This window comes from Corvus moneduloides, chromosome 4 (assembly GCF_009650955.1).
Source record: "Corvus moneduloides isolate bCorMon1 chromosome 4, bCorMon1.pri, whole genome shotgun sequence".
Taxonomy (NCBI): Eukaryota; Metazoa; Chordata; class Aves; order Passeriformes; family Corvidae; genus Corvus; species Corvus moneduloides.
The window spans coordinates 36,004,307-36,016,679 of record NC_045479.1 but is presented as its reverse complement, the minus strand read 5'-3'; the positions used below and the strand labels follow the sequence as shown (position 1 = coordinate 36,016,679).

Genomic DNA, 12,373 nt, shown 5'->3' with positions numbered 1-12,373 from the left:
TTCCTGTACATCTGACACAACTTCTATACAAAATGCTTTCAAACTTCTGGCTTAGTCCATGTATTCCCCCTTTGACTTCGGTGAATCTTCTGCAGAGTCAAATCTAATTTGCTGTCCTCCTCCAAGTTCTTTTACTGATATCATATCCATCTGGTGGTGCTGTGCTGATACCATCACGTCTCCTGCTGAACACTATTCTCTTGTTTCTTTGTAGCATCCCGTCTGCATCCATCCTTTGAGGCAGGGAACATCTGTTTTTTATACACTGATTAAGGTAGAACGGAGACTCCAGGGGTCTCAGGTAATAAAAATAGGTGACGATAGCAATATAATGTGAGGCTCCAGCCTAGCATATTGATTTCACTTACATATGAATATCAAGTTTTGGAATAAAATCTGGTGCTTCAAAATCAGTTTTTAAACTCTTAAATATTTCCCTGGAACCATTATTTCATTTTTGCTTTTCTAGCTCATCCAAAATTGAAATTTTGAATAATTTCCTGTTCAGCTAGTGCTGTAAGTTATACCTACTGGATGGAATTAAAGGATACTTTCTATAGGGAAGTGAGGCACATAAATATTTTCATAGATCGTGAGAGGAAAGTTTTGTAAACATATGAATAATATGCCAATTGGAGTACAGGAAGCCTGAAAGCTTTTTTTTTCTTTTTCCATCAGAAAAAATAAGAACAAAGACTTTGTTTCTACACAAAGATGCCATCAAAACCATTCTATGCAATTGTGCAGCCCTTCTATCCTAGAGCAAAATACAGTGGAATGAAGTCAATAAAGGAATCAAGTTTAAAACATCAAGAAAGTAATAAGGGTTTTTAAGAGCAAAAGGGGTCACGTGCTTTTGGAGAAACATAATTCTAAATGTCAAGGACACAACACATTTTTAATCATTATTTTTCTCACTGATTTTATTGGGCCTTTCTTACTCTGGATGTAACAACTTTAGATCGCTAGTGAAAGCAAATGGAAGAATTAGGACAATGGTAAAGGTGAACTCGGGAAAAAAAATGAAACTGACCACAGCTGGATAAATCCTCTTCTTTAGTGTTAATTCAGAAAAACAGTAGGTATTATCTTTTTAAAGACAGTGTAAGCACTGCATGGTGCATTCCCTTTCTAGAAACAGGACTAGATCATTGTCATAGCAGGACTGTAATAGGGTTGTAGGAAACTTGGTTTCCTTACTTCAGTCAGTGAGACAATCTATTCAAACTTCACATTTGTACAATCTCCTGCTATAGGAGAAAAATGAAGAGTGTTAATAATGTGGAAGAACAAGATAGCTAACACTACTGCCGGTTGCTATTTTTGCACTGTACCAGAAAGCAGGTACTGTTCTTGTCCTCTCATAAAATCCCTTCTGCTAGGGGTCATAGCCAGGCCCTGAATCCAGCACACTCTCATGCACTGTACCAGCACATCTGGCTGTGCCACCACCTACTCCCACCCATCCATAGATCCTGTTCGAATATTTCTGGGTTTTCAGCAGGTGAATATGCCTTGGGACAGATAGGCTTCCCTGTGCCCAGAAAAGCCAGGGTGTCCCTCTGAAAACAGCAAGCTGGAAACCAGCCCCTTTCACTGGGATGGGTTTAGGCAGCTCAGCTAGATGGAATGAGTGTGCTGGGTCTCTGTGAGAGGTTTATGCAGCCAGTTGTATATCCAGCAGTGGAAGATCTGCCTTGGTTTAGTGGCTGCTAACAGTGGAGGGCTTCTGCTTTGAAAGTGGTTTCTGTGTCAATGGTGTGTGGTGGGTTTACTCCAGCCGAGTGCCAGGTGCCCACCGAAGCTGCTCTATCCCTTTCCTCCTCAGAGAAGAGAGGAGGAGAGAAATATAGTGAAAGAAGAGAGAAAATATAATGAAAGGCTCCTGGACAGAGAAAAGGACAGGGAGAGATCTTTCACCATTACCGTCATGGGCAAAACAGCTTGGGGAAATTACCAATCAAATCAGAATAGAAATAAAAACTAAATCTTAAACCATCCACCCCTCCCTTCTTCCCAGGTTTAACTTCAGTCCAGATTTTGTCTATCGCCTTCTCTCCAGTGGAGCAGGGGAATGAGGAATTGGGGCTGTGGTCAATCCATCACACATTGTCTCTGCCGTTCTTTTCTTTTCAGGGGGAGGACTCCTCACTCTGCCTCTGCTCCAGTGTGGGGGTCCCTCCAACAGGACACAGTCCTCCACAAACTTTTCAAATATAAGTCCTTCCCAGGGGTTGTAGCTCTTCTGCTCCAGTGTCGGTCCCTCCACAGGATGCAGTCCTTCAGGAACACACTGCTCCAGAGTGGGTACTCCGTGAGGTCCCAGGTCCTGCCAGCAAACCTGCTCAGTGTGAGCTCCTCTCTCCGTGGGGCCACAGGTCCTGCCAGGACCCTGCTCCAGCCTGGGCTTCCCACAGGATCACAGCCCCTTTCAGGCCTCCACCTGCTCCAGTGTGGGGTCCTCCACAGGCTGCAGCTGGATCTCTGTTCCCCCATGGACCTCTATGGACTGGAGGGTCACATCCTGCCTCACCACGGGCTGCACCACGGGCTGCAGGGGAAGCTCTGCTCTGGTGCCTGGAGCGCTTCCTGCCCTTCCTTCTGCACTGAGCTCGGTGTCTCCAGAGCTGTTTCTCCTGCATAGTCTCACTCCTCTCTCTGGCTGCTGTTGGCCAGAAGATCCCTCCCTTTCTTAAATCTGTTATCCCAGAGGCACTACCACCATTGCTGATGAGCTCGGCCTTGGCCAGCAGCAAGGCCATCCTGGAGCTGGCTGGAAATGGCTTTGTTGCCCATGGAGGAATCTTTTGGCAGGTTCTCACAGAAGCCACTCCTCTAGCTCCCTCAATACCAAACTCTTGTCATGCAACAGCTCCTGCAGCAAACACAGGGGCCAGTGCTGGATGCCTGCCTGCCTCGTCTGGGTCCTGCAGGCACCGTGGGGCAGTGCCTGCCACAGCTGAGGAGGCCTGCATGTCTCCCACTCCTCCTGGCAGACTGAGTCCTGGCTGAGACCAACAGAGGCAGCAGCCTAGGAGGAGACTGGAACACCATCAGTAACTCTGATAGCAAGGTTAGACAGTGGTGACTGGCACTCAGAGCAAATGAAAAATAGACACAAACCAGCCCAGTCAAACTAGCAGGTGTTTAACTCCATGTTCCCTGTGCTCTCTGAAGTGGTAGCTGTGGCTCCAACATTAGCTGGTCACCTCTAAAGTGTTTGTCTGTGTGTACAAGATCGGAACACGACATGTCCTATAGGAAACAAAAATTGAGAGTTATAAGTCATCAAGACAGGTGTCATTTTCTGAGAGTAATATAGTGATCTAGTTTATTTACAGCCAGTCATAACAGCAAAAGAGCAGAACATAAATCTTGAAAAGGGTGTCAAAGGTGGAAAGACAACTGTGGAAGAACATACATGCAAGAAGAAAGGAGAGAATTGGAGACTGTAATTATTTTTGCCTTATTTATCCCTACATATTTTAGATATATCATTAATTAAAATGATATAAGTGTGATGGCATGTCTTTTGTTCTGCAAATGGGTTATGAGGAAATGGAAAGTCTGAATCTTCTTGGTGTAGATAAGCTGTAGCAAAATTTACAGGAAAAAAAATCAGTCTGGAGAAAAGAGTCAGTAAGGATCACATAGTTCAGTAGAACAAATTCAAACTCCTTTTAAGTGTTTCCATCACTGCTTTTTTTCTGTATCTCTGCTGGCTATCATCTAGGTTGTACACAGTCTGAATTCATAGAAACGAAAGCCCCCTTTAAAAGTCAATCAGACTTTTCAGCATATGAGTTACACATCAAAAATAGATTGAATAAAATAGAATGTCCATGAATACATCCTATCATCCCTTCATCTAATCACAGAAGTAATGACTCATTTTTATGACACAGAAGATATTGATACATCAATAAACTATTACTTCAGGTTCTTAATTTTTATTCTTAATCCAATTAATTAAAAATTTTTTTAGAAGTTATACATTCTATTCATGGTTACCACGGAGAGTGAAAGTACATAGTGTAACATTAGTTCTGACTCTATTAATATGACATTATCAGTTTGGTTATGTTTCAGCTATTTCACCAATAATAACTATGAAAATCAAGAGAACCACGATGTTTATATGACTGTCATAAGCTGTTAACCACTAAATTATATGGCAGCCATGTGATTTCTTGGCATTTATTAGGAGATTCTGTTCACTACCATAAAGAATTTGTAACCCAAAAATGCAAAAAACCTATGTGTATTCAGAACACTCTCATCCACTGTAAAGAATGTTTTTTATCTCTTTGTACAACATCTTTGCTCTGCAAAGAGACTGTATTGCTGCAAAAGAACTGTTTTGCACAGACAAGTGGATCCAAACTTTTCAGCCTTCACAGTGCTCAAAAGCTGCTATTACTGGAAAGGAGACAATCCCTCCCATTTGTATGACATCATGGTAGTTTGTCAAGTTGCATCAGGTGACTTTGAATTTCCCCTGTCCTGTGAAGACCAAACAGCTGCTGATGGACTCTTGTAAATCTGACCTACAGCTGTAGATGAATTCTTAACATTTAGATATCAAATAGAATAGCTATAGGCAAAGAATTTTTTGGTTTTGTCTTGAAAAATGTGCCTTTGCATTCCATCAGGTTAATGCAAAATTTGCTGAAGTGATTTTCATTGCTTTTGCAAATCCATTCTTAAGAGGAGTCTCCCTTTAAAGTTTTTGAAAGTTTTGAAATAAGGAAATTAAATCCTTGTAAAAAGAAAATGGAAAAGTTTATCAAGTATCTGTCCAATTTTGAATACTAGACTTTTTTATCAATAGTCATGAAGAAGTTACAAGCATCTAAGAGAGCCACTGATAGTTACTGATATTTATATACAGATCTATGGGAAATGTAATAATGCTGAATACACTCTGAACTGATCCTTTTCAATCTGCAACTTAATGCACATTCCAGAACTTCCTACTCCAAGGAGCAATTCATCCATAATGAAAACAGAATATACTTCATAAGGTAAAGTTGCAGTTTTGGTGCATCTGTGGCTTTCTTCCTCCCCGCTTTAGACAGGAATATGCTACAGAAAGCAGCTAGGCAGGGCCAATGTGATTTCACACAGAAAAATATTTCACATGGATGTCAAGATAGCAGGTGCTATTACCAGAACTCACAAAGTGAGGTCAGAGGACTCACAGGATATATTTCCAATCTGTTTTGAATGCATATTTTTTTAGGTTTTTTTTCTGTTTATCTTTTTAATGTAATATTATATATATATATATATATTTAATATTTTAAAATTTAAAAGAGGAGTTTGGGTCAAGTAATATTTCTTTTTATCCTCCTCTTATGAGAAAAAGAAGTGGCTAAAGTAACATTATTTCTACATCTTTGGTTTTACTTTCAACATAACACCATTTGAAAATTTTTAACATCATATTCTTATACTGACTTGAATACAGACACGTCTTATGACCTTCACAGCTTTTAGATGACAAAATCCCTTTACATTTTCTGCTTCTGATAGAATTAAACCTCATCCTCCTAAGCAGCAGGAATGAAAGTGTTCAGAGTAAAGAGTGGAATATTGCTAAACTAGTACCCATGAAAATTGATTCTATAATGCACTGCAAAATTGCACAATCTTCTAAGTTATTGTGGGCGACCTTAATATTTTATACAGACAGACAGGATAGAAAGTCATGTGATGAGTGGAAAGTTTCAGTAAAATGTGACAAGGAAATTGTTTTGATTTAAATATGAATGTTCACAAGAAGAGAGGAGATGTGTTACATCAGTCAGCATTTTATTTCTCGATAGATTTTGGAGTGATATCTTCTTTTTTGAAGAAGCACCAAACGCACCAAAAAATGGCTTAAATGGCTTAAAAGTAATTTGCAAGGAGAAATACTGCACACAACTTCACCAGTGTGGTGGATAAAATATGTGTCTTGAAGTTAATTGAGATGAGCGAGCATCCATAGATATTCTGGTAAGTTGAGTGGATATTAGATGAAGTTCAGAAAGCAGACAGTGTTCATAAAAACTCAAATAACAGCCTGAATAACTTCCAGCTCTGGAAAAAATTAAAAAAAAAAAAATTAAAGTGGGAAAAAGCCCACATGGTTAATTAATTTTCACATACAAAAGTAAAAGTTTGTGGGCCCTTTAAAACTCTTATTGAAATTCTTTTTTCCATTCCAGTATTCACATATTGGTAGAAGGAGCACAGTCTGATTTTCTCCTGTCAGGTTAAAAAAACAAAAAAAAACACTAAATCCCAGGAAGAGAAGAAAAAATCTCCAAAACTCTGAAAGTAAAGCAGGTAAAATGTAGTTGTTCTTTCTTGATCCAGACTGACCTTGCAGTACTGGCAGTTTCAATGTTTTTCTGCAGTGTTTTGTGAGCAACTGTCACATGACATAAGTGATAGAAAGTATTTGTGAAAGGTACTGCATAAATGATTTTACACATGATTTTCTGCTACTTCATGAGTTAAAAAATCAAATATCCATAACTTGCTGCAATCCTAAGGTGAAATATGCATAAGAAGAACCCCAATTGTCTCAGTTCTTGACCAACCTTAAAAATAAAAGGTACTGTTTGCACTTACATATAAACAAGGACAAGCCACCTAGCAACGCACAAAGCTGCTTTGGTGTTTCTTAACTTTGGGATTTTGACTCAAATATTGCTAGGGCTTTAACTGCTGCCTATGAGATATTTTTAATTTAAAGTAAAAATCCCAATCCTACATAGTTCATTTTAGTTTATGGATTGACTGTTGCCTTTGAGCCTTAATCAGTTTATGTTACCAATCTCTTTGCTGTAGTGCTTGGAGGAGTTAAAATTGGAGACTAGCTAAACACATTGGTTTACACCACTTTATTTATGTTTCTTTATGTTTCATATGCTTCTATAGAGCTTCACAGCATTCATCCATTTCCCATCTGCTTATCTGAAAAGCAGAAGGTTCAAAAATACCAATACATACCAGACATACAAACCATTATTACAGGCTTTGTCTGGCAGTCTTAAAAATGGTAACGTTCAGGTGCATACAAATCATCCGTTGCTTTTACAGAGAAGTAAACTCTTGCTAAACAAGATTTTTAAAGCTCTTTTTCAGAACCAGGGCTTCAAGAAGTTATCAGGACATTGGGAATTACCAGTTCTCCATCTGATACAACTCAGAAAATGACTTTCTACACACACGCACACAGAGACACAGGGAAATTAAAATAGCTACTTAAAACATAAGTTTTATTAGTTGAAAGGAAACATCCTAAATTACTTCAAATGTGTGACACTTAGTAGCAATTCAGTAAAATAAAAAAAGAGAGAGAATGGGTGGAGTGCACATACAATTCCATCATTAACCTTCATACTCTAACGCACCAAAGAAATATCAAAGTCAAAACAACAACAAAACCCCTGTATTACTCTTGAGCCAGGGGAACTTTGCCAAGTTTAAGAAAAGATTATTGAAAAACATCTCACAACTTACATGATGTGCAGACGAAAAAAATTTATGAGAACTATCTCATGACTAATGCTAACTCCATCTGATAGTACTTGCAGTTGACAGAAGGAAGACATACTAAAACAAATCAAAATATGTTTATGCTTATATTAATTATGGGCTGCTTCCTCTCCCTTTTTCTCTTGAAGCCAGCAGTAACTCAGAAAACTGATCTCAAATAGGGCTATTTCTTCCCCCACCCCCCAATGACACTGACTTGACACTGGAAAAAAAATTAGTCTGATTCCTTACCTTACTGAGATGCTGGCTGTGAGATTCATTCATTCTTCAATCATGGGATTATATGAAAAGCTGCTATCTATAAATTGACTAGGTGTTTGAAAGCACCTGAATCTTCTCAATCTATCCAGCTTCCTTGGGAGACCAGTAACTTCACCCTTAGGCAAGAAAAGATGTAATATCTTTTCCTCTCTCTGAGTTTAAATTTACAAAAGGCCTAAGAATACTTCAAAAATGGGCCTTCTTCGGGGTTGATGCTTCTGCTTTCCCCTTCACTGTGGTCTGAGGCATTCTGTACCACCTTCTCTAACTGAAACTAAGCGTCACATATTGACTGAATTAAAGGCTCTGTACAGATACAGGGGAAAATCTAATGAGATTCAGAATGTTTGTTAGGAGTATTATTTCCACAACTGTAGCTTCACCTAGGCTGAAATAAAATCATATTTGGGAGTGTATTGAAAGCAAAGCAAAGCAAAACAAAAACCAGCTTATTGCTCTTCTACCCTTCTACCCACAAACACAAGGAAAGTTGGACAAGGAAAAATCAGCACAGGGAATAGAAATAAGACCACTTTATATAGGTAGACTGACAGGTCTGTCACTCTATTCCCCCTCTTTGCATCTTGTTATCAAATCAGACACCCTTGGAAAGAATTTTAGATTGCCTCGTGTTCCAGGAAGTTTCCAAATATTTCAACTTCAGGTTTATTTGAGAAGAATGTGCTGGAATGAGACCCACTCTCTCCCTCTCTGTTCTTTAGCCAAGCAGACTCTGTTTTTCCACCTTCACAAATGAAAAAGTTCAGAAGGCTCAGGGTGTTTAGTGGTTTCATTGTACATTACAACACCATCCTGAAATCCTGCACAGGTTTGAGCACACATCTCTGGAACGATATACTAAGAGCAGTGTCACTCTTCCAATATTAAAAAACAAACAAACAAAAAACCCACAAGATCAGTTTAGGAAGCAGAACACCTCTGATTTATGAAAATAATATACATGCCTAAGCAGTATCTCTGACTTATTTTGTTCAAAAACTTTATGGAGAGCTCTCAGATTGAAAGAAAAGCAAAGTCTGAATTTAGCATGGGTGTATTTAGCTTAGCTTTATCTCCAGACTGGCAGCTAGCTGCCTATCAAAAGGTTTTAAGTAAAGTTCTTGATTGTAGGTCAGTCCTCAGTGGATAAATCACAGAAGCAGGCACAGATAAGGTGCATGATTGGCTGTTCTCCTGCTGAGGAGAGACTGCATTAAGTTAGACTAATGAATACTGAATCATTTTCTCATCCTCAGGGTGGACACCCCTTGTCAGGGCTGAGTCACTGTGCAAGCAGTATGCTGAAGTGATTTAAAATGCAGCAGCCTCTAGTGCTGGTGACAGATGGATATAAACTTGGGCATGATACATACTCATTTCTAGGCCTTCACAAGGCATGAGTACAAATATACAAGAAAACAAAAGATAAACTGTGATAAAAGTCTCCCATTTGTGCATACTTGAGGAAAGTGTAAAGTGGACACCTTTTCATAGACATTAAAAATGACCAAAGAGGACTCTCTTCTAGGGTAGTCGGAGGTAGATAATTTATTCCGAGGTTACTTTTCTGCTTTTCTTTCCTTTCCGGAAGACTACAGAACCTCCTGCAATAACCAGTGCGTTACCTCTGCATAATGAAACTGCATCTTTTACATTTTCTGCGGAAAACCTCTTCTGATGTGCTCACCACTTTACCTAGTCATTTGAAGGTATTAGAGACTCAAAACTGCAGATATGAAAAGCTAGAAGTACATTTTGATTTTGTCACTTGCATTTTAAATAGAAATATGTGATCTTGTTTGAGAGAGAGAGGAGATAAAAGGCACTTCAGCACTAACTTCAGCACTACCTAAACACTCTGAAGGAAAGGATTGATTAAATGAATATTATTAGAATCTGGGTGAGGAATTACACAATAGTTTCCAACTTGGCTGAGAGATAACGTCTTGTGGGCTTGACTTTGCCTTGGGTTATGATTTCTGTTTGTACAATCCGAATGCTTGGCATGGGCAGCTGCTCAAAAGCCTTGCAAGTAGGGAATTGTGGTGAGCTCCCAGGGGCCTTGCAAGTAGGGAATTGTGGTGAGCTCCCAGGGGCCTCAGTGACCAGCTTGGGACCAGCCCAGGAAACATGGTAGCTCCTACTGCTTGCCAGGGGGACTTTCATGAAGGTCAAACTGTTTGCTTTCAAAAGTTGCCTTTAGTCGAGCCTTCGAAAAGAACTTTTCACAACCCTGTGATTTATTTCTCTGTGGTGAACCCTCGTTAGTCAAGAAGTGCAAATAATGCTGCCTTGGCACAGAACACCAATAGAACATATCCTGTAAGGAATGCTGTTCATGAAAGAAAAAAGGGTAATGAAACTTCATAATATACATGCATGAATTCTTCTAGCTACTCTGTCAAACCGTAGTCTATGGAAACCTAAATTGGAAAGCTGCTCAGGAAAGGCAAAGGGTGGCTATGAATAGTCACCAGCAGAACAGCTTTATGAAAACAATAGCTCTAATACTTGCATGCTCTTCTATGGCATTTAAAGCATTGCTGTTCATTGTAGAAAATGGGACTTTTATGCTGACCTTCTGTTTTACCACTGGGGAAGCTAATGCTTGCATTGCAAGGGGAAAGCTGATTGGTTGTTTTTCATTATGGTATGTGTCACAAATGAGAATGTCAGGAAGGTCTGAAATTTCATCTCATCCAAATCGATTAGTGTTAATGTTCTTCTCATTATGATTTCATCAGGATTAATTAACGGAATCTGTGAATGATATGCTGCACATATTTGATATGCAAAACCAAACCAACTGTACAATTTATATTTCCTTACAGCTGGTGCTTTCCATATTCAGTTAGGAGTATAGACTACATGTCCACAATGTAGACTAATGCAGCTCGCCTTCCTGAACCATGAAGTGCCCTGGATGTCAGTGAAGCCTGTGCTAGCAGCTGACCCTGCTGGAGTCACAGCTTCTGCCCTGCACAGCCAGCCCAGAAAGCAATGGACTCATTTCCTTACCAGCTCAGGAGGTTCAATGCATGTTCAGATTACACTGGTATAAATACATCTTGGCTATTGCGTTTAAAAATAGTTCAGGATAAACTTCTGGAATGTCCAATATTTGTTTTCAGACTCGTCCAGTGGTCACTCAGAGCGCTCTATAAATTGCCTGACTGGCATGATTCATCAGCAAGTATACACAGTAGACACAGGAGTGGGCTGCTTATAATTCTCAGGAAAGTGCTCATCATCAGCAGAGAGAAATTGCTGTTGATGGCAATGGTAGTGTCCAATTAACCCCTCTCTACATAAATATCTGAATTTTTAGAAAAGCCATTTTTAAGTGTCTTTTTTGTTGTTATTGTTGTTGTTATTTTGGGGTTTTTTGTTGGCAGATCACAAGATAAAAATTTTATGTCCTTTTTATCTTTTTTAAAACATGACAAACCATCTTTGTAGGCAACAAGGTCTTCATGTATTGCTATATTTTGAGGCACAGAAGCAAAATAGGGCAAATCTGTTTTCTGATTTCACTGGTCTTGGCACTGTCTCCTGGATATTTACATCTTAATTTCTTCCACTCAGATGTGGTATTTGATTTAAGTGTTTGTGAAAACTACCAATCTGACAGTCCTGCAGACCGAAGCCTTCCATTTATTCATCCATTAACTACAAAGTTCAAGTTTCCCTTTTAAATTAAAGTGCTTCTATCCATGCTGGCCAGACCACCTCGAGGGAGGAATCATTTAGATTCCAACCACACTCGCACCCCATCCTCACTCTTGCGAATGCCAGCAAGAAGCCGTTTTCTGCCAGCTGTTGCATATTTCTAATGGACACACTTGTCTATAGGGCATAACGTGATCAGGTAACTTCTAGAAGATAAAAATACCAGGTTACTCCCAGTCTGGGCTGGACTTGAACTGATACTCCAGGAGGAAATTATTCTCTCCGATTACCAGTCCAGATACACTTTGGACTTTTTGGGGGGGTCTAAGAAGTATCTTAATGAAAGTATATGTATTTTTAAAATATATTCACTAAAAATTCAGTGGACTATCCAAATTTCAGTCTGTATTAGCTGCATTGAGCTGTGGCTTATACTTAATAGGTAGGGAAAACAGAGCATAGTATAAATGCAACATGTCATACCTGGTAGACATTTACTGAAACAGTGTCAGGTTTTGAAACAGCTTGTATTAACTCTGCACCCGTACAGCGCAGAAAGAATCCAGAAAGAAGTTGAAGTTTGCTCAGCTAAATCCTTTTTCAGGCAGCTAAAAATGAGTTTTTCACTGAAAAGCTTATTTTCCCCATTTTTTCATATTTCTGAAAAGGACATAAAAGAAAATAGATTGATTCTAAAGTAACAGAAGGACCAACATAGGGATGATGAGCATATTCCAGTCATATGGATTATGGGAGAAATCCAAAACCTTCAAATTCTTATTTTCCCGTAAGACAGCCAATTCTGACACTTTAATATATAGGCACAGATATGTCAGAGGGGGAGCAAAGAGGCAATTCTTTCCTATCTCTTGTTGCAGGTTAATGGCTTTGG

General features: G+C 39.2%; 1 long non-coding RNA gene across 2 annotated transcripts in view; it reads right to left on the bottom strand.

Moving 5' to 3' along the window:
- Nucleotides 1–905: 905 nt before the first annotated feature.
- Nucleotides 906–12,373, bottom strand: part of LOC116443298 — a 33,334-nt gene continuing 21,866 nt past the window's right edge. For both annotated transcript variants that reach the window (XR_004239809.1, XR_004239808.1), the window contains one exon: nt 906–3,255. This is a non-coding gene — a long non-coding RNA (uncharacterized LOC116443298). The remainder of the gene's footprint in view (nt 3,256–12,373) is intronic.